At 36.3% G+C, this 21,743-nt stretch overlaps 1 long non-coding RNA gene across 2 annotated transcripts in view; it reads right to left on the bottom strand.

Annotated features, from left to right (window-relative positions):
- Positions 1–16,928: 16,928 nt before the first annotated feature.
- Positions 16,929–21,743, bottom strand: part of LOC118967440 (uncharacterized) — a 119,843-nt gene continuing 115,028 nt past the window's right edge. For both annotated transcript variants that reach the window (XR_005054463.2, XR_012124697.1), the window contains exon 4: positions 16,929–17,178. This is a non-coding gene — a long non-coding RNA (uncharacterized lncRNA). The remainder of the gene's footprint in view (positions 17,179–21,743) is intronic.

The following is a 21,743-nucleotide window of genomic DNA, read 5'->3' as shown; positions in this document are numbered from 1 at the left end:
TTATGTCATTTAACAGCATAACCTCAAATTTTCAGCACAAATATTGATGAAATTAGGGATGCTAAAATGGTTGCTGCCAAGTTATTTATAATCAAAAGAGGCAAACAAGAAAAATAGCAATACTCCAACCTGATCAGAACTATCTGAGATAGTGTACATACAGAAGCCTGACATGATCCCTGGGACAAAATCTGAGTGACTCCCCTCTCCTATCTGAAACAGCCCTCTAAAATATCTTAAACTAAGAAGACAATGAGTAGCCTTTGTTTCTTCCTAGCCTCTTGAAGTTAAATAGCTTTCATGTTAACAAAAAATGGTTTTCAATTGCTTTTAATTAAAGTATTTAAATCAAATTAACTGAAGTGTGATCTGAGTTATAGCTAGGAATATCTCAGACCCAAGACAGTTAGAATACAATTTACCTCCCTACAAAATAATCATAAACCTCTTAATTGACATGATTTACTGCTCAACTATAAACCTGAACTCAAATTTATATATATCTCAAAGAATAACAATAATAGTAAAGCAGTTGAGAAAGAATGCCACCTACTAAAACAAGAGGACAATGGGGAAGAAATGAGAAAGTTTAACAGGAATTTAGATATTTCTTAAATCTGCAATAGCACTTTACATTAAGAATCTTGGCCCCAGGCAAATTGAACCATGAAAAATCAGCTCCTTAAGTGTTCCTGTCAGAGACCAGTGATGGAGGGATCCCTGTAAATTCTTAATCTGCTTTTTTTTCAGGGCAGGACAATATAGCTCTGCTGAAAGGAAGGTCGAGCTGCTGAACCTCCACAGTAGGTAACCCAGAAAGCAATCAAGCTGAGCTGGCAGGGAGTGGATTCCAGCCGAACTCTGTAGTGAGATCTTTTCTCCCCCTCCGCAGGTACCATAGAGAAGGGAAGATTCCTAGGACTTGTGGCTTAATTTCTCTGGCTACCACACTAATCGCACGCATCCTATAATTACTGTCTTTCTTTCTTCCTCCAGACTGTCATTCTTCTGTCTCTTAGCTCCATCCCACATGCAGACGGTGTCTATACAAAGGCCAAGCTAGTTAGCCAGCCACCTGAGGGAACTCCATGCCTCTACCACACTCCCCCATGCCTTTTTAAAAATTTTTTCCCCTTCACTTGTCACCCTTCCCACCCTTCTTACTAAAGAATATTTAATTTGCATTCTTTCCCAGCTAAAGCAGAATTAAAGAGAACTGCTTCATTAAATGAGACAGACGCCTGTGCAGAAAAGCCTCAGCAATCTGAATCAAGCCTAAATTCCTATAGAAATAGCCGCAGATATCCCAGGTGCAGCCTGGATACCACAAAAGGTGTCCTAAGCTACCTCCAGTGGTGTCAGAGCTGGCATGGCCATGCCTTAAGCATCTTAACAAGTGTGACCTGTAACGCTCACCCTGGACTGGGCACTGGAATGGAAGGGGCATTGATCTATGGCTTTTCAATTGTCACAATTGAGGTTGTAGAGACATTTCCAATCACACTAGTCAGGAAGTTGTAATTATATGTGTATGTGACTACAAAATTGAATAGGGGCAAGGTGCAAGCTTAGTTTGAACTTCTTGTGAGTTGTGAACATCCTTCTTAGTCTGTGCAAGTTCAGGAAGAGGATAACAAAAGAATATTCAAAAGGCTCCTCCTTGACCATATATATACATCTTTCCATGTTGTTGCTGTGTTTCTTCCCAGGACCCTGGGGTAGGCATGCTAACCACTTACGTAAGAGATTGATTGGTTTCCAGTCCTGGAGCATCTGGAGGCATTGTGGAGACAGTTTATGGTAGCCCTGGAGGTGCAAAGCACCTCATACCATGCTGAGGTGACCCCATTGGTAAAGTGTTAATTGGCTCTGAAGGGAGCCTCATCTGGTCAATCCAGATGGAGATGCAAATTTATCTCCCTAGATTGAAAATACCACAAAAATGCCAAGCCACCTTCTGAGAAGTATAGAATTGAAGCTAGGCAATAACAGATTGTCAATATAATGAAAGGTTAAAGAGCAATCAAATGGCTTGTACTTCCCCATTTTCTATAATGAACAAAGCTGAAGGGTTCACAGAGCATAAAAGCAATTTATCTGTTTTGTTTAAATTTGAAAAATATTTTAAATGACCGTGTCAAGCAACTCTTCATTTCCCCTAAACTTAGCCTAAGAATTCAGAACCAATTGTTTCTCAATTCTAAATACTATTATTGTTAAGTAAGTAGCTCCTTGGGTATGAAAAATTTTATCATAAGACACCTGCCAACAGCATCATGAATGTAAAGTGATCACAACAAAGCTTGCTCGATATGTGGTACTTGTTCAGTGTATGGGATCTGTCATCCTTATGCTTAAAAAGGAATTAGAAAACATGTAAAGTTTTTAGTAGATATAAAAATACATCCTCTTCCATTGAGAGCACCCTTCTTCAGCGAATGAATCTCATTATGTAAAGAAGATGATGATGATTCACAACTATTACTTATTCCTTATCAGTCACTCTACTAAGTTTTTTCTGTAGGTTAATGAAATCTGTAGCCTCACAACCACCTCATAGAGTCTCTATTATTCACTCAGTTCAGATACCTAAATCTCTAAAATCTTTTTAAAAAGAGAAAATATAATAAAATGTTTCAAATATTGATATCTTTAAGTAATGTATTTGTGATTCTGGATCACAGAGTAACATTGTCTATGACTCTACTTGTACATGTACAGGTCATTTTTACATTTTCACATCAGACTGAACATGTGGGAAAAGAGCCACAGGTTTAATCTTTACTTAGGTGACTTGTGAACAATACTTAAAATATAAAAAGCTATACTCAATTCTTGGAGACAGATGGAGTAAGCTACCACAGAGCGAACAGAGACAAGTTGGGACACAAAACCTCAACTATCCCTTTAACCCCTTTGATGTTTTCTGCACTCCTGCTTGGATTTACACAGTGGAAGGGCTGGGACAATCATGTCTATTATTGCCGCTTCAATATGCTTAAGGCAGCTGGCAAGGAAATTTTCCTCACCTTGACTATTCCATTCAATAAAAATTGTGTGGGAAAGCCGCTTGCTTGAAAAGGTGCTATGAAAACTTGATCAGTATTCTTGGCTCATCACAGAGGTTTAATTATTCTGGTTGTTCATGTGAAGAAAAATGTTTGTTTGACATATTTTCTCACTGGACAGCCTCAAAAGCTGCATAATGTTTAAAGAATGGAACCTTTGAATGCTGCATTTTCTATGACCCATTTTTCGCTCATCCTTGCAAATAGAAACTTATTTTAAAAAACAGGTTTGTTTGTTTTTATTCTTTCACAATTAAAGTATTTCTCTGCTCATCTAAGCATTCCTGGGGAAACAAGTGTTCAACATCAAGGTAGTTTTTCTACATAATTGAAGCTTACTCATGTTAATGTCGAACATGTTTTTAAAACCAGGTTTGATCAACATTTTTCTAAAATCTCTATATGAAAAGTTGGATCTCTTAAAATTAACTTGAGAATAAGATAATGCTGATATACAGTCAGTCATGTCCCTTGTAACATGTTTCTAAAATCAAACTGTATGAATTCAATTTAATTTTTGCAATGTAACAATAATAAGCCTATTTTATATTACTAAAGGAGACTAATATTGGTGGCAGCAGAATCATAAGTATTATATTTCACCATCTCTGATCAATTCATATTATAATTTAAACAGGCCAACCATGCTGACTCACACATGCACACACACACACATAAAAAATTGTGTAATAATGGAATTAGTATATTACAGAAACTGATAATAATTTGCTACTGTATAACTAATAATAAGCATTCAGTATAATAAGTTCTTATTGTTTTGCTGTAAAAAGAAAATGTGAGATGAAGCAACACCTTCATTTCAGAAGAGAAGCTTTAGGGAGATTTTATAGCAATCATTGAGAAGGATATTACCAGCAGCTTGGGACTAGTTATAGCACTTTTTAAAACAAGTTCTGGAGAACATATTGTGTTGCTTTTTAAAATTCTCATTGCACATTTCTCTATGTTATACACAGACACTAAAAACAAAATTTCATTTTTCCACCCTTGAATAAATCTTCTTTATTCTTGTACTGCCATTCCATCACTACAAACAGCTTTGCTGTATGCCTTTATGAAAGTGAGTACATTTTAAAAATCACATTTGCACTCAGTTTTACATTATTTGATTATCTATTGTTGAATTGTCTTTTATAAGCAACTCAAGCACATGTGATACTGAATTTAATCATAAGTCCAAAAAATCAAATATCTTTGCCTTTTAGCCAAGCACTTTTGTACAGCTATTTTAAAGAATTCTTAAAGTTTGGTTATAGTGTATTATTTTTAAAGTACTGAATTATTATGTATAGTCCAACCAGACCAGCAGCCCTGGTCATCCTATGAGAGGCATTAAAGGCAAATAAGAGGAGTTCTTTGGGATTTGTATGGTTTTTGACATTCCTGTTCACACCTTTAAAACAATCACAAGTTTTGTGATTTGGATGGTATAATTTTGGATATGATTCCTAAGTAGGAAACTAAGGTAAACACCTTAAATACTTAAATATCTAGAAATTCTCATAGAGAATATCAAGGATCAAGAAGGGAACAGACCAGTTAACCTAAAGGTAGTATTGCTAGGAATCTTTGATAAACCAAGTGTCCAGCTGCAGAGGCCAAACAAGCCACCATAGATTGCTAGGAGTTTGTTTCACAAAGGTCTATAATCCCTTACAGAGTCATGAAAGAATTGAAATCAAAATACTAGTTCTATGCACTGTAGATGTATATTGTTTTAATTCCTAGACAAGATTCCGAACAACCATGTATTAAGTTTTTTTAAAGTGTATTTTTGAAGATGGAAAGGATTTGGAAAACATCTAATTTTTGTCTTATTTGAGAGAACAAAGCATTCTTAAGCAGAAAGAAACTAATAAATCAAGATAGAAGTCAAAGAGAAGAAGATTCATAGGTAGCAGAAAGGGAATAATCAGAGTCAACAAGTTTCAGAATGGAAAATGTGACACTATGACAAAGATAAAAGCAATTAAGGATCTGAAAATGAAAAGGTTCTGCAAAAGGAACAACAAAATAAAAGCAACTGATTATTAACAACAGAAAATTTATAGCTTCTAGTTATGACAAGAGAGGTTATACCTGAAATTCTTCTGCTAGAAATATTAAAAATAGTAAGAGAAAAACTATTATAAACATGTTGATGAATTTTCAAAAAATAAGGGGAAATATAGATTTGAGGAGAAAAGAGGGTACTGGAAATATAATAGCTATTAGCTAAATCCTGTCTTCTGTGAACACAATGGGTTAAATGTACAGTGAGAGGGTTAGTTTGGGTGTAGTAATGAGTATTTCCAACCCAAAGACTTTGGTTTTAAAATCTACATAAGAACAGGAAGAGAGATATTAAATTCTCATGAGAGAAGCTGGAAAACATAAATAAAAGCAGAATCTTCAAAGGGATATTGTGTTGATATAAGGACAGACTAGAGAAATTCTGCCTAGCACCACAGGGCTATATTGAAGTAGGTGATCTCCCAGGACTCAGGGTGACTAAAAACAAACAGAACAAAACAAAACAGCTACCTGAGGATTCTCACATCCATCCCCTGTCAATCTGAAGTTTGAAATTATATTCTCTTTATGATTTTGAAAATCCAAAGTCAAGAAATGAATTTAAAAATTAATTGTGGGCTGATGATACTACTGAGGAACCTGGCAGAATGAGATTACCACTTCACAGGGGTAAATCATTAACTCAGATCACACACAATTTCCAGTGGAAAGTCACAGCAAAGATGAATTCACAACAAAAAATTACAAAATTCATAAGGAAATAATTGTAAGCTAGAGCCAACTGAAAAAAACAAGATCATGACAAATCTAAGAACTTAAGTAGGGAACCTAATCAATTTGATATTATAAAATATGTTTTATACAAAGATAAATAAAGCAATTGCAAGAAAGAGCTCACAACACGTGTACAAACACACACAGACTGCTCAGAAATAAGAACAAAGGGAGGTGGAAAAGAAACAAAGAAAACCCTACAGAAGAAAGACTTGGTCATTGAAATTTAAAAATTAATAGAGTAAGCAGTGTTGAAAAGAGGATTAGTGAACTGGCAAAACAGGTGGGAGGAAATTACACAGAATGAAGCACAGAAAGATTAAGAAATAGTCAACACAAACAGGAGTTTAAGAGATATGCAGGGTAAGCCAAAAGGATCAACTCACTTCTGATAGGATTCACAGGTGAAAAGAGATGATAGGAGGGAGAATGTGCAGTGAGACAAAAATCCAGTTTCAAAAGGACTACAAATCATAAATAGGACAAATAAAACAAAATTCCTTTCTAGACATACTTAGTGAAACTGTAGAGCACCAAAAAGAAAAAGTCTTAACAAACCCAAGATAAAACAAAACTGTATATAAAGACATTTAAACTAGAATCAATTTCTTAGAGTTACAGCAGAGAACAGAAGACATTGGAAAACCAGCTTTATAGAACTGATAGAAAATAGTAGTCAACCTTGAATTCTACAAACATTTAATTATATATTGAAGACAAAATTATGACATTTTTAATAAAGAGTAATTATATATATATATATCCTGAAACACATGCTTCCAGAATAGAGAATAAAAGACAGAATTCAAATTAACAAATACAAAATTTTTTAAAAACTAGGAAATATCTGTAAACATAGCTGTGAAAATAATAATAAATACTATGAAACAAAAATTAATTTTATGAAATACAATTGAATCAACAGAGACTCAGAGCAGATCATTTAACAAGTTTTCTTGGTAAAAGAAAACTCACAAGTATAAATGAACTCATAAATAGAAATTCTCTTCTCCACTCTCAGTATCCACCAAGAAAATAAAATAGAAAATAAGATGCCACTCTCAAATGCAACAAAACAATAAACCACCTACAAATTAATCCACCAAAAATCTTCACAAAGAAAAATGTTTTTATGTTTTAAATGGTATAGAACTGGAAGTGATTTTGAAAAAAAAAATGAGTAGACATAGCAATCACACAAAACGACTTGCATTTCCTTGCCCATCAACCTGACCCTTGACCCTTGGCATGATTTGTATATTTTTAAACTGATATATAGCATTCAATTGCAAGTAAATGGTTATGTAATTATGGACCTCAGCTTCAACTCAAAACACCAAAGGTTAAAATCAATTAATGTGTGAATGTAAACTTCAAGAAAACATTTAATTCTGTGTATTTCATGCTTACTAAATCAGGATCTTACAATGAGTATGATGGACGTATCTCTTCAATCTAAACCCTCCTGAAGTACTGTGTCCATTGTATGAGTATAGCTCTCCACTGGCTCAGAACTTCTGTAATGTCCTCAAAAATATTTTTCAATTGTCTTTGAGGTTTTGTTGCTATGTGAATACTATATCTATAACATTTTCTAATTAGTCACTATTAGGATTTAGAAATTCTGATGACTATTTTTATTAAGGTATCACTAATATACACTCTTCTGAAGGTTTCATATGAAAAACATTGTGGTTACTACATTCATCCATATTATCAAGTCCCCGCATACCCCAAAGAAGTCACTGTTGCTCAGTGCAGTAAGATGCCAGAGTCACTACTTGTCTTCTCTGTGCTACACTTCTTCCCCATGACACCCCCCACACATACCATGTGTACTAATCACAATACCCCTCAATCCCGTTCTCCCTCCCTCCACACTCCCTCTACCCCTACTCTTCCCCTTTGGTAACTGCTAGTCCCTTCTTGGAGTCTGTGAGTCGGCTGCTGTTCGGTTCCTTCAGTTTTACTTCGTTGTTATACCCCACAAATGAAGGAAATCATTTGGTATTTGTCTTTCTCCACCTGCCTTATTTCACTGAGCATAATACCCTCTAGCTCCATCCATGTTGTTTCAAGTGGTACGATTTGTTTTCTTCTTTTGGCTGATTAATACTCCATTGTGTATATGTACCACATCTTTATCCATTCATCTACGGATGAACACTTAGATTGCTTCCATATCTTGGCCATTATCAATAGTGTTGTGATAAACACAGGGGTCCATATGTTGTTTTGAATCTGAGATTTTGTTTCCTTTGGGTAAATTCCTGGGAGTGGAATTCCTGGATCAAATGGTATTTCTTCTTTTAGTTTTTGAGGAACCTCCATATTGCTTTACACAATGGTTGAACTAGCTTACATTCCCACCAGTAGTGTAGGAGGGTTCCCCTTTTTCAACATCATAGCCAGCATTTGTTGTTCCTTGTCTTTTGGATGTTGGCCAACCTAACTGGTGTGAGGTCATTTCTCATTGTGGTTTTAATTTGCATTTCTCTGATGATTAGTAATGTGGAATATCTTGTCATGTGCTTATTGGCCATTTGAATTTCTTCTTTGGAGAAGTGTCTGTTGAGACCCTCTGTCCATTTTTTAATAGGGTTATATGCTTTTTGGTTGTTGAGGCATGTGAGTTCTTTATATATTTTGGATGTTAACTCTTTGTCAGATATGTTGTTTACAAATATATTCAACCATACTATGGATGCCTTTCTGTTCTACTGATGGTGTCCTTTGCTTTTTAGTTTGTTGCAGTCCCCTTTGTGCATTTTTGCTTTTGCTTCCATTGCCCCAGCAGATGTGTTCAGAAAAAAGTTGCTCATGTTTATATTCAAGAGATTTTTGCTATGTTTCCTTCTAAGAGTTTATGGTTTCATGACTTACATTCAGGTCTTTGATCCATTTTGAGTTTACTTTTGTGTATAGAGTTAGACAGTAATCCAGGTTCATTCTCTTACATGTAGCTGTCCAGTTTTGCCAACACCAGTTGTTGAGTAGGCTGTCATTTCCCCATTGTATATCCATGGCTCCTTTATCATATATTAATTAACCATATATGCCTGGATTTATATCTGGGCTCTCTATCCTGTTCTACTGATTTATGGATATGTTCTGCTGCCAGTACCAAATTGTCTTGATTACTGTGGCTTCATAGTAGAGCTTCAAGTACGAGAGCATATTCCCCCCAGCTTTATTTTTCCTTCTCAGGATTGCTTTGGCTATTCGGGGTCTTTTGTCATTCCATATGAATTTTAGAACTATTTTTTCTAGTTCGTTGAAGAATGCCATTGGCATTTTGACAGAGATTACATTTAATCTGTATATTGTTTTAGACAGGAAGGCCATTTTAACAATATTAATTCTTCCTATCCATGAGCACAGGATGTATTCCATTTATTGAAGTCTTCTTTAATTTCTCTCATGAGTGTCTTGTAGTTTTCAGGGTATAGGTCTTTCATCTTCTTGGTGAGGTTTATTCCTAGGTATTTTATTCTTCTTGATGAAATTGTGAATGGAATTGTTTTCCTGTTTTCTCTTTCTGCTGGTTCACTGTTAGTATACAGGAATGCAACAGATTTCTGTCTATTAATTTTGTATCCTGCAACTTTGCTGAATTCAGATATTAGTTCTAGTAGTTTTGGAGTGGAGTCTTTAGGTTTTTTTATGTACAATATGATATCATCTGCAAATAGTGACAGTTTGACTTTTTCTTTACCAGTCTGGATGCCTTGTATTTCTTTGTTTTTGTCTGATTGCTGTGGCTAGGACCTCCAGTACTATGTTGAATAACAGTGGGGAGATTGGGCATGCCTGTCTTTTTCCCGATCTTAGAGGAAAAGCTTTCAGCTTCTCGCTGTTCAGTTGATGTTGGCTGTGGGTTTGTCATATATGGCCTTTATTATGTTGAGGTACTTGCACTCTGTACCCATTTTGTTGAGAGTTTTTATCATGAATGGATGTTGAATTTTGTTGGATGTTTTTTCAGCATCTATGGAGATGATCATGTAGTTTTTGTCCTTTTTGTTGATGTGGTGGTTGATGTTGATGGATTTTTGAATGTTGTACCATCATTGCATCACTGGAATGAATCCCACTTGATCATGATGTATGATCATCTTGATGTATTTTTTAGTTCGATTTGCCAATATTTTGTTGAGTATTTTTGCATCTATGATCATCAGGGATATTGGTTTACAATTTTCTTTTTTGGTGGGGTCTTTGCCTGGTTTTGTTATTAGAGTGATGCTGGCTTCATAGAATGAGTTTGGGAGTATTCCCTCCTCTTCTATTTTTGGAAAACTTTAAGGAGAATGGGTATTATGTCTTCTCTATATGTCTGATAAAATTCAGTGGTAAATCCATTTGGCCTGGGGATTTTGTTCTTGGGTAGTTTTTTGATTACCAATTCAGTTTCATTGCTGGTAATTGGTCTGTTTAGATTTTCTGTTTCTTCCTTGGTCAGTCTTGGAAGGTTGTATTTTTCTAGGAAGTTGTCCATTTATTCTAGGTTTCCCAGCTTCTTAGCATATAGATTCTCATAGTATGCTCTAATAATTCTTTGTAGTTCTGTGGGGTCTGTCATGATTTTTCCTTTCTCGTTTCTGATTCTGTCGATGCGTGTAGAATCTCTTTTTCTCTTAATAAGTCTGGGTAGAGGCTTATCTATCTTGTTTACTGTCTCAAAGAACCAGCTCTTGGAATCATTGATTTTTTTCTATTATTTCATTCTTCTCAATTTTATTTGTTTCTTCTCTGATCTTTATTATGTCCCTCCTTCTGCTGACTTTGGGCCTCATTTGTTCTTCTTTTTACAATTTCAATAATTGTGACTTTATACTATTTATTTGGGATTGTTCTTCCTTCTTTAAATAGGCCTGGATTGCTATATACTTTCCATTTAGAACTGCCTTCACTGTGACCCACAGAAGTTGGGCCTTGTGCTATTGTCATTTGTCTCCGTATATTGCTTGATCTCTATTTTAATTTGGTAATTGATCCATTGATTATTTGGGAGCATGTTGTTAAGCCTCCATGTGTTTGTGAGCCTTTTTGTTTTCTTTGTACAATTTGTGTCTAGTTTTATACCTTTGTGGTCTGAGAAGTTGGTTCATAGAATTTCGATCCTTTTGAATTTACTAAGGCTCTTTTTGTGGCCTAGTATGCGGTCTATTCTGGAGAATGTTCCATGTGCATTTGAGAAGAATGTGTATCCTGTTGCTTTTGAATGTAGAGTTCTGTAGATGTCTATTAGGCCCACCTGTTCTAGTGTGTTTTCAGTGCCTCTGTGTCCTTAATTATTTTCTGTCTGGTGGATCTGTCCTTTGGAGTGAGTGGTGTTTTGAAGTCTCCCAAAATGAATGCATTGCATTCTATTTCCTCCTTTAATTCTGTTAGTATTTGTTTCACATATGCTGGTGCTCCTGTGTTGGGTGCATATATATTTATAATGGTTATATCCTCTTGTTGGACTGAGCCCTTTATCCTTATGTAATGTCCTTCTTTATTCTTGTTACTTTCTTTGTTTTGAAGTCTATTTTGTCTGATACTAGTACTGCAACACCTGCTTTTTTCTCCCTGTTGTTTGCATGAAATATGTTTTTCCATCCCTTGACTTTTAATCTGTGCATGTCTTTGGGTTTGAGGTGAGTCTCTTGTAAGCAGCATATAGATGGGTCTTGTTTTTTTTATCCATTCTATTACTCTGTGTCTTTTGATTGGTGCATTCAGTCCATTTACATTTAGCATGATTATTCAAAGATATGTACTTATTGCCATTACAGGCTTTAACTTTGTGCTTACCAAAAGTTCAAGGTTAGCTGTTTTTGAAAATATTCCATGTGCACTTGAGAAGAATGTGTATCCTGTTGCTTTTGGATAAAGTGTTCTGTAGATATCTGTTGGGTCCATCTTTTCTAATACATCGTTCAGTGCCTCTTTCTCTTTACTTATTTTCTGTTTGGTTGATCTGTCTTTTGGAGTGAGTGGTGTGTTGAAGTCTCCTAAAATGAATGCATTGCATTCTATATCCCCCTTTAATTCTGTTAGTATTTGTTTCACATATGCTGGTGCTCCTGTGTTGGGTGCTTATATATTTATAATGGTTATATCCTCTTGTTGGACTGAGCCCTTTATCATTATGTAATGTCCTTCTTTATCTCTTGTTACTTTCTTTCTTTTGAAGTCTATTTTGTCTGATGCTAGTACTGCAACACCTGCTTTTTTCTCCCTATTGTTTGCATGAAATATCTTTTTCCATCCCTTGACTTTTAGTCTGTGCATGTCTTTGGGTTTGAGGTGAGTCTCTTGTAAGCAGCATATAGATGGGTCTTGCTTTTTTATCCATTCTATTACTCTGTGTCTTTTGATTGGGGCATTCAGTTCATTTACATTAGGGTGATTATTGAAAGATATGTAGTTATTGCCACTGTAGGCTTTAGATTCGTGGTTACCAAAGGTTTAAGGGTTGCTTCTTTACTATCTAACCATCTGACATAACTCTCTTATTAAGCTATTATAAACACAGTCTGATGATTCTTTATTTCTCTCCATTCTTATTCCTCCTCCTCCATTCTTTATATGTTAGGTGTTTTATTCTGTACTCTTTTGTGTTTCCTTTGACTGCTTTTGTGAGTAGTTGATTTATCTTTTGCCTTTAGTTAGTATTTGGTTGGTCTGATTTCTTTGTTGTGATTTTATTTACTCTGTGACATTTATTTAGACTTAGGAGTGCCTCCATCTAGTGCAGTCCCTTTAAAATATCCTGTAGAGGTAGTTTGTGGGAGGCAAATTCCCTCAACTTTTCCTTGTCTGGGAATTGTTTAATCCCTCCTTCATATTTAAGTGATTATCATGCTGGATACAGTATTCTTGGTTCGAGGCCCTTCTGCTTCATTGCATTAAATACATCATGCCATTCTCTTCTGGCCTGTAAGGTTTCTGTTGAGAAGTCTGATGATAGCCTGATGGGTTTTCCTTTTAGGTGACCTTTTTTCTCTCTCTGGCTGCCTTTAATACTCTGTCCTTGTCTTTGATCTTTGCCATTTTAATTATTATATGTCTTGGTGTTGTCTTCCTTGGGTCCCTTGTGTTGGGAGATCTCTTGGCTTTCATGGTGTGAGAGAATATTTCCTCCCCCAGTTTGGGGAAGTTTTTAGCAATTATTTCTTCAAAGACACTTTCTATTCCTTTTCATCTCTCTTTTTCTTCTGGTACTCCTATAATGTGAATATTGTTCCTTTTGTATTGGTCACACAGTTCTCTTAATATTCTTTCATTCCTGGAGATCCTTTTATCTCTCTCTGCCTCAGCTTCTCTGTATTCCTGTTCTCTGATTTATATTCCATTAACTGTCTCTTGCACTTTATCCAGTCTGCTCTTAAGTCCTTTCAGAGATTTTTTTATTTCTGTATTCTCCCTCCTGACTTGATCCCTTAGCTCTTGCCTGCTTCTCTGAAGGTCCATCAGCATGGTTACAACCTTTGTTTTGAACTCTTTTTCAGGAAGATTGGTTAAATCTATCTCCCCAGGCCCTCTCTCAGGGGTTCTCTGGGTAATTCTGGACTGGAACAAATTCTTCTGCTTTTTCATGGTGATAGAGGTAGTTGTACGTAGGTAGCCCATGTCTCAGCTGGGGGAACAAAGTCCCTTCCTGCTTGCTGGTCACCTTGCCCTTCTCCACTGCCTGTGTCGGTTACCCACACACGTGGAGTAGAGTCCAGGTCAATCCCCTGAGCTGCTGTGGGCAGGGCCCACCATCAGGACAGCCCAGAGCCCTATGGGGAGTGGCAGGCATGCCAGGTGTGTCCTCCTGTGAGATTGCCACCACTTCGCTCCTTGCCCTGGCTTCCTCTGCCTGCACCAGGCAACTGCATGCCAGTGGTGACCCCTGGGTCTGGCCTGGGCAGCCATGCTCTGGGAGGACACTCTAGGCAGTTGCTGTGGGCACAGCCACTCTCCGGCTTCTCCGCCTCTGTGTGCACATTCGCTCTCCAGCTGCTCTGCCACTGTGGTCGTGGTCACTCTCCAGCTACTCCACCACTGTGGGTGGGGCCGCGCTGGTTAGTGGGAATGAATGGCAGGCTGCCTATCACTGTGAGGGGCTTCAGAGCTATGTTGCCATCCAGGGGGCTGGGGTGCCTGAAGTTCCTCAAGATTCCCAGCCTGCTGGGCTGAGTGTGCTGGAATGATTCTGTCCAGCTGTGAGGCCCCTGTCACCTTAAGACTTTCAAAAACCACTTGCTTTTCTTTTGTTCCAGGAGAGCCAGCTGTGGGGACCTGCTGGCAGATTTTACTTTTCCATTTCCCTAATATCCAACACACCATGCAATGTGTGTCTGTGCTCCTGGTGTAGATTACTAGGGATGGTTATTTAGCAGTCCTGCGCTTCCACTCCCTCCCCACTCCAACTCCTTTCTTCCCACCAATGAGATGGGGTGGGGGGAGGGTTCAGGTCCCGCCACCACGGCTTGTATCTTACCCCTTAGTGAGATGCTGAGTTCTCACAGATTTAGATGTAGCCTGGCTGTTTTACTGTATCCTCTGGTCTCTCTTTTAGGAATAGTTGTATTTGTTGTATTTTCAAAAAATATATATGGTTTTGGGAGGAGATTTCCACTGCCCTGCTCACACTGCCATCTTGGCTCCTCCCAGGTCTTGCTTTTTTATCCGTTCTGTAAATTTATGTCTTTTGATTGGTGCATTCAGTCCATTTACATTTAGAGTGATTATCAATAGATATGTACTTATTGTCTTTGCAGGCTTTAGATTCATGGTTACCAAAGGTTCGAGAGTAGTTTCTTTACTATCTAACGGTCTAACTTAACTCATTTAGTAGACTATTTCAAACACAATCTAAAAGTTCTTCTTTTCCTCCCTTCTTTTTCTTCCTCCTCCATTTTTTATATTATTAGATTTCATATTATGTACTCTGTCTATTCCTTGACTGACTTTGGGAGTACTTGTTTTAATTTTGCATTTGCTTAGTAATTAATTGGTCTGCTTTCTTTATTGTTGTTCTATTTCCTCAGGTGACAGCAATTTAGCCTTAGGAACACTTACTCTATAGCTCTGTCTCCAATACACTGTAGAGATGTTTCGTGGAAGGTAAATTCTCTCAACTTTTGCTTATCTAGAAATTGTTTAATCCCTACTTCAAATTTAAATGATAATATTGCTGGATAAAGTATTTTTGGTTTTAGCCCTTCTTTTTCATTGCAATAAATATATCATGTTACTCCCATCTGGCCTGTAAGATTTCTGTTGAGAAGTCTGATGATAGCCTGATGGGTTTTCCTTGGTTTGTGATCTTTTTTCTCTCTCTGCCTGCTTTTATTAGTCTGCTTTTATCTTTGATCTTTGCCATTTTATGTATTACATTTCTTGGTGTTGTCTTCCTTTGTCCCTTGTGCTGGGAGATCTGTGAACTTCCATGGCCTGGAACACTATTTCCTTTCCCAGACTGGGAAAGTTTTCAGCAATTACCTCCTCAAGGACATTTTCTATTCCTTTTTGTCTCTCCTCTTCTTCTGGTACCCCTATAATGCAAATATTGTTTTGTTTTGATTGGTCATACAGTTTTCTCAATATTCTTTCATTCCTAGAGACCCTTTTTTCCCTCTGTGCCTCAGCTTTGTATTCCTGTCTAATTTCTATTGCATTTACCATCTCCTTTACCTCATCTAATCTGCTTTTAAATCCCTCCATTGTATGTTTCATTTCGGTACTGTGTTTTTCAATGTCTGTGTCTTATTCTTATATTCCTCCCTGAGGTTTTGAATATTTTTTTGTAGCTCTGTGATCATGTTTATGATTTTTATTTTGAAATCTCTTTCAGGAAGATTAGTGAGTTCAGTTTAACTTTGCCCTCTTGCTGGTGTTTGTGGGAATTGGGTTTGAACCAGGTTGCTTTGATGCTTCATATTTGTATGTGGCACCCTTTAGTGCCCAGAAGCTATATTATCTGGTCTGCTCAGCCCCTGGAGCAATGGCAACAGTTGCAGGCTAGTGGTGCTGTTGCCTCCTGGGAGGAAAGAGTTCTTTCCTGCTTCCCATCTCCTGTGCCTGCCTCCACTGCTAGTTCCAGTGGGCTGAGTGTGCAGAGAGGATCCTCTATGCTATGCACTTGTATCTGCCATAGATGGGGCTGCCCTTTGACTGGCCTGGTGCAATAGCTGGGGAAGCTGATTTGTGAGCAGGTGCTGGCTGGATGGAAAGCGCAGCAGGCTGCATATCATGGTGAGGGGCCTCACAGCTGTGTAGGTAGCCATGGGGATGGACCACCTGAAGCTCCTGAAAGTTCCCAACCTGCTAGGCTGAGTACACTAGGACAATTTTGTCCACCTGTCCTTTCTCCTGAGCAACAAGCTCTGTGCATTCCTTGCCTCTTTAGCAGTTCTCTCACTGTTAGGAAGTCTCTCAGAGTGACTGCCTTCCTTTTTTCCCAGACTGGCTGACTGTGTAAACCTGTTCTCCACACATGGCTGGTATCTCAGTCTCTCCAAATATTCTGCCTGTCTTAGCTTTCCAACCCCACTAATCTCCAGAGCACCATGTAATGTAGTTTTGTGCTCCCAGAGCAGATCTCTAGGGCTGGGTGTTCAGAAGTCCTAGGCCTCCCCCCCAACCATGCTCCATTTCTCTTCTTCCTGCTGGTGAGCTGTGGTCTGGGAATGGCTTGGATCCTGCCTGATCACGACTTGGTACTTTACCCATTTCTGTGAGGTGTGCTCTGTTCCCCAGGTGTAGGCAGTCTGGCTCATCCTTATTTTCTGTTGTTTTTTTCAGGATTAGTTGTGTTTGTTATATTTCAAAGTGTATGTGGTTTTGGGAGGAGGTTTCTGTCTCACCTCTCATGCTGCCATCTTTAATCCCCCTGAATCACTTATATCTTTAAAACTATAAAATATTCCTGAGAGAAATTAAAGATTATGTTTATAAATGGTAAATATAACTTTCACATGGGGCAGAAAACAATGTTAAAATGGCAATAACATATTGATTGATCTACAATACCAATAAAAATAAAAATAGACATTTTTTTGAGTGTGTGTAGAAATTTATTTTTTAAAGAACAGACATTTTTTGTTTTACAGTTCTGGATTCCAGACCAAGACCAACGTGTCAATAGGATTGCTTCCTTCTGAGAACTATTAGAAAGAATCTGTTCTATGCCTCCAAATGTCTTCTGGTGACTTCCTGGCAGTCTTTGGTGCTCCTTAGCTTATGGAAGCATCACCCTGATCTCTGTCAGCATCTTCATATGGTGTTCTCCCTGTGTGCATGTCTGTATCCAAATTTCCCCTTTCTGTAAGGACATTGTTATATTGTATTAAGGGTCTATTCTTTACAATATGGCTTCACCTTAACCAGTTAAATCTTCAACTACCTTATTTGCAAATTAGGCTACATTTTGAGGTACTTGGGGTAGGAACTTTAATATATGAATTTTTGGGTGATGTGATTTTGACTCATAACAATAGGGTAGGAAAAGACAGGGCCCATGCCCTGCTTCATGGAATGAATATAATAGGTGGTAGAAGAGAGGCCATAACCATGACTAATACTCCATAGATACACCTCACAAAATTTGCAAATCTGTCTCAAATGTATACATAATACAAAACAAATCATTTTTTTCTTTCCAACTTGTCAATTTTATCTCGTGGCCATTTTACCCTGTATGTGGAAATTAGGAAGCTAATTATAAAATTCATATGGACATTTGAATTACTTAGACTAGCTGAAAGAACTCTGGAAATTGGAGGGCTAGCTTTACCTGATTTCAAGAATTATTATAAAGCTACAGAAATCAAAATAGCATGTTATTGGCATAAAGATCAATTAACTGATAGAAAAGAGTAAAGAGTCCAGAAATACAGCCACATGTTACTAGAAAATTGATTTTGATTGTATAAAGTTAGTGCAGTGGAGAAAAAGTAGCTCTTTCAACAAATTATGCTGGATAAAATGTTTGTTAATTGGTAAATTGACTCCAGATTAGAAACAAAGAATTAAAACTTTTGTTCACAGACAGTATGATCATCTGTATTATATAGACATAAGCTCTCATTTCACACCACATATAAAATAATCCCCAAATCAATCATAAACCCAAAGTGCATGACTATAGTGACAATAAAAATATAAGAGGTTGTAGGTCTTAGGGAAGGATGGTGAGTAATAATGTATCAATATTGGTTTTTAAATTTTAAGAAATGTTCCATACTAATGCAAGGTATTTATTATCAATATCTTAATATTAAGGGAAATGGGTATGTGGGAATTCTCTATACTATTTGCACTTTTTCTGTAAATTCTAAACTGTCCTATAAAATAACACTTGCTTAAAAATATATAATGAGGTATATTAAACACCCATAAGAGTAAGTATAATGCAAAGACAGAATGTATACACTGTTGGTGAAGATGTGGAGCAACTAAAACACTCATACATTGTTGACTGAAATATAAGTTCATCCAGACCTTTTGGCATACTATTTTCAGAAATGGACAAGCAGTTATTTTACAACAAATTGGATTCTTATATCCTATTTCTAATTCCACTGCTGAATATCCCAAATACATACATACATCAGTTAAAAGGCATATCATAATGCATATAGCAATCCTACTTCAACTGACCCAAAGTAGAAAACAAAGTTTTATCAACACTGGAATGGAGTATATGTATTTACTATTGCGCTTAATATTTTCTTTCCTTTTATTTTGAAACTATGAAATTCTATCTTTATTTCATTTTTTACTCTTTATTTGTGTAGAATTTATGCAATCTATTTTTCAGTTCTTTAGTAGATGCTCTTGAGAATGTACTATGTATATTCAAGGTTCTGGCCCCACCCAGAAGGTCTTAGGTTCAAGACTCAGTATCCTAATTGGTATATTTCTATTCACTTCCCCTAGCTCAAGCACCAATTCAAAGTATCCCATTGGATTAGTTATGGCACCTGATTTGCATAGGTTTCTTTTTTTATGTCTTATGAAAGTGAATATCAGATCTTGCCAATTCCCCTTTAACATTTGACACCATTCAGAAGAACATTTACTCAGAAACAAATTAAAAATCAAGTAATAGCACCTCAGCAAAGTAGACATGCAGCAGTGCATTGTATAATATTTCATCTGCTACAGGTAGTCTTACTAGAGACTGGCTCTTGGGCAAGCCACTGTGTGCTGCTAGAAATGGAAGAAATTGATAGATGCTTTATTACATGGTGCTTGTGCCCTTTCAGTCAATTCACTATAAACATTCTTAAGGAAGGAGAACTTAACCCTTAGCTACCAAACTTCATGCATTTTTACCTGTTACTATTCATAGAATAAATTCATAGTATCATATGTAACTAAATTCATTAGTATTTCCAAAACAATGTTAATTATAGTGATCATGAATATATTTGACTTGTTACTGATTCTAATAGAAATGCATCTAGGATGAACACTGATTAACATGATGTTGGCTTTTGGTTTGAAATCACATATATGTGTAAAATATTTATTCCTTAAATCAAACATGTTTTCTCGACACGTGTTCCTGTGAACCTTGACTGCCTTTTTGTATTATTCATTTGTTCATGTATTATTATAGTAAGGACATTTAACATGAGATCTACCCTTTTAACAAATTGTAACTCATATATCTCATATAAGTGCAATCATACAGTATTTGTCCTTCTGTGATTGACTTATTTCACTTAGTAGATTGTCTTTCAGCTTTATCCATGTTGTCACATGTTACAGGATTTCCTTCTTTTTAAGTCTGAATAATATTTCATTGTGTGTTCCACATTTTCCTTATGCATCTAGCAAATACAGTGATGTATTACATCACTGATGAATTCTACTAAATATTTAAAGAATAATTAATATCAATCCTTCTCAAACTCTTCCAAAAAAATGAAGATTTGGAAATACTTCCAAACACATTTCATGAGGTCCACATTACTCTGTCTGATACCAAAGCTAGACAAATACACTACAAGAAAACTTATCATTGGGTATATCCAAGGATATATGCCTATCCTTGATGACCATAGATTCAAAACTCCTCAACAAATTACTAGCTAAGTTAATTCAACAACACATTAAAAGGTTCATACATTATCCCTGGGATACAAAGATGATTCTACATAAATGAATCAATTAATGTGATACACCACATTGACAAAATGCAGGATAAAGACTACATTAACATCTCAATAGAGGTAGAAAATTATTTGACAAAATTCAACACCCTTTCATGATAAAAACTCTCAGTAAACTAGAAATAGCAAAAAAATTAGTTCAACATAGTAAAAGCTATATTTGAAAAGCCCACAGTTAATATCTTATACTGAAAAACTAAAAGCTTTTTCTCTAAGAATGGAAACAAGACAAGGGTACACACTCTGGCCACTTCCAGTCAACATGGGATTCCTAGCAAGAGCAATTAGGCTTTTAAATGATTTTATACTCATTGCTAAGGATCCAGAACAATATAATTTTCCACATGAAAATCTTGTGGGTTTAAAAGCTTACAAATTCTGGAGAGGGCTTGAACCATTTACTGAGATCCCACATTGATCCAGCTTTCATGTTTCCCACTAAGGGCATAGGGGCTTCTTGTATGTAGCCCAGAGCAAAAACAAACAAACAAAAAAAAACTTAGAATATTTTCATGACAGGTGGTTTCCAAAAGAGTTATTAGGGCCAATATGAAGAGTTCTCATCTTTTATATCCTATAATAACTATTTCTCTAAGATTCTACTCTCCACGATAGTATAATACTATCATTTTCAAATTGACTAGAGTTTTTATCACCCTCTGAAGCAAATATTCTAATTCAAATCATATGTAAAAGGCGTCATTACCCTTCAGCACATCGGGCATCTGTTTCCTTGAACTCACTTGTTTCACTCTGTTCACCTGTGATCTCTAACTAGAGTGGCATGTAAAGACTTCTAAAAGTAAATGTGGAATCCATTGAAGATTTTATTAGTCCTAGCTAGTAAAAATAAAGCAGGTTTAAATAAAACTGCTACATTATCTGGTTCCATAAATTTTATTTTCCTTCATACAAAAGCAAATTTTAGTTGTATGCTATTAAGGGCAAGGTTGTATTACACCAGCATGTATATCTTACAAGGTTCATAATTACATTATATGAGGCATGTGGAAGGTGAATACTTTGCAGTGTAACCAGTCCTTTTGAACATCTGCTTCTGGAGAAAAATAATTTTAAAAGAACCCCCACAATAACTAAAAGTTCTGAAATTAAAGATATCTAAAATTCTTTATTTTTATTTTTAACCTCAGTTTTAAAATAATATTTGTTTTGAAAATTCAAAACTTGTGAGTGTCTCTCCAATAGATCAAATGATGTGTGACTCTATATCAGTCAAATTACTTGAAGATTTTATATGAATAAGTGAAAGGTCCTTTGAATTCATGAGTTGCAGTCCAATTTCATTTTCTCAGTGTATAAGGGCTGGAATACAAAGAGTCATTTTTAGTCAATCCTTGTCAACAATCTCAATAACCTGAGCAAAATACTTAGTATATTGGGAAGAATAATGGCTCTATATGTACCAGTTTGGAGTTTGAAGCCTAATTTTGCTACTTATCAGCAACTTCTGATAAATCATTTACACTTTGCCTTGCTGAAGTTCCCTCATTTATAAATATGGATTATGACAGTTATCCTGCCATCAGTTTGAGAAATGACCTGTGCATATGAACCTCTTTGGAAGGAGACATTTCATAAGTTAGGCAATCTTTTCTCATTCACAAAGTCAGCTGCTTTAAGAGACTCATTGTAGCTGTCCTTAATATCTCTTTGTGTGATCATTACAGCCAGTGTCTAAAATCAGACG

The sequence above is a fragment of the Manis javanica genome, chromosome 13, assembly GCF_040802235.1.
Source record: "Manis javanica isolate MJ-LG chromosome 13, MJ_LKY, whole genome shotgun sequence".
Classification (NCBI taxonomy): Eukaryota; Metazoa; Chordata; class Mammalia; order Pholidota; family Manidae; genus Manis; species Manis javanica.
This window is presented reverse-complemented; position numbering and strand designations above follow the sequence as displayed.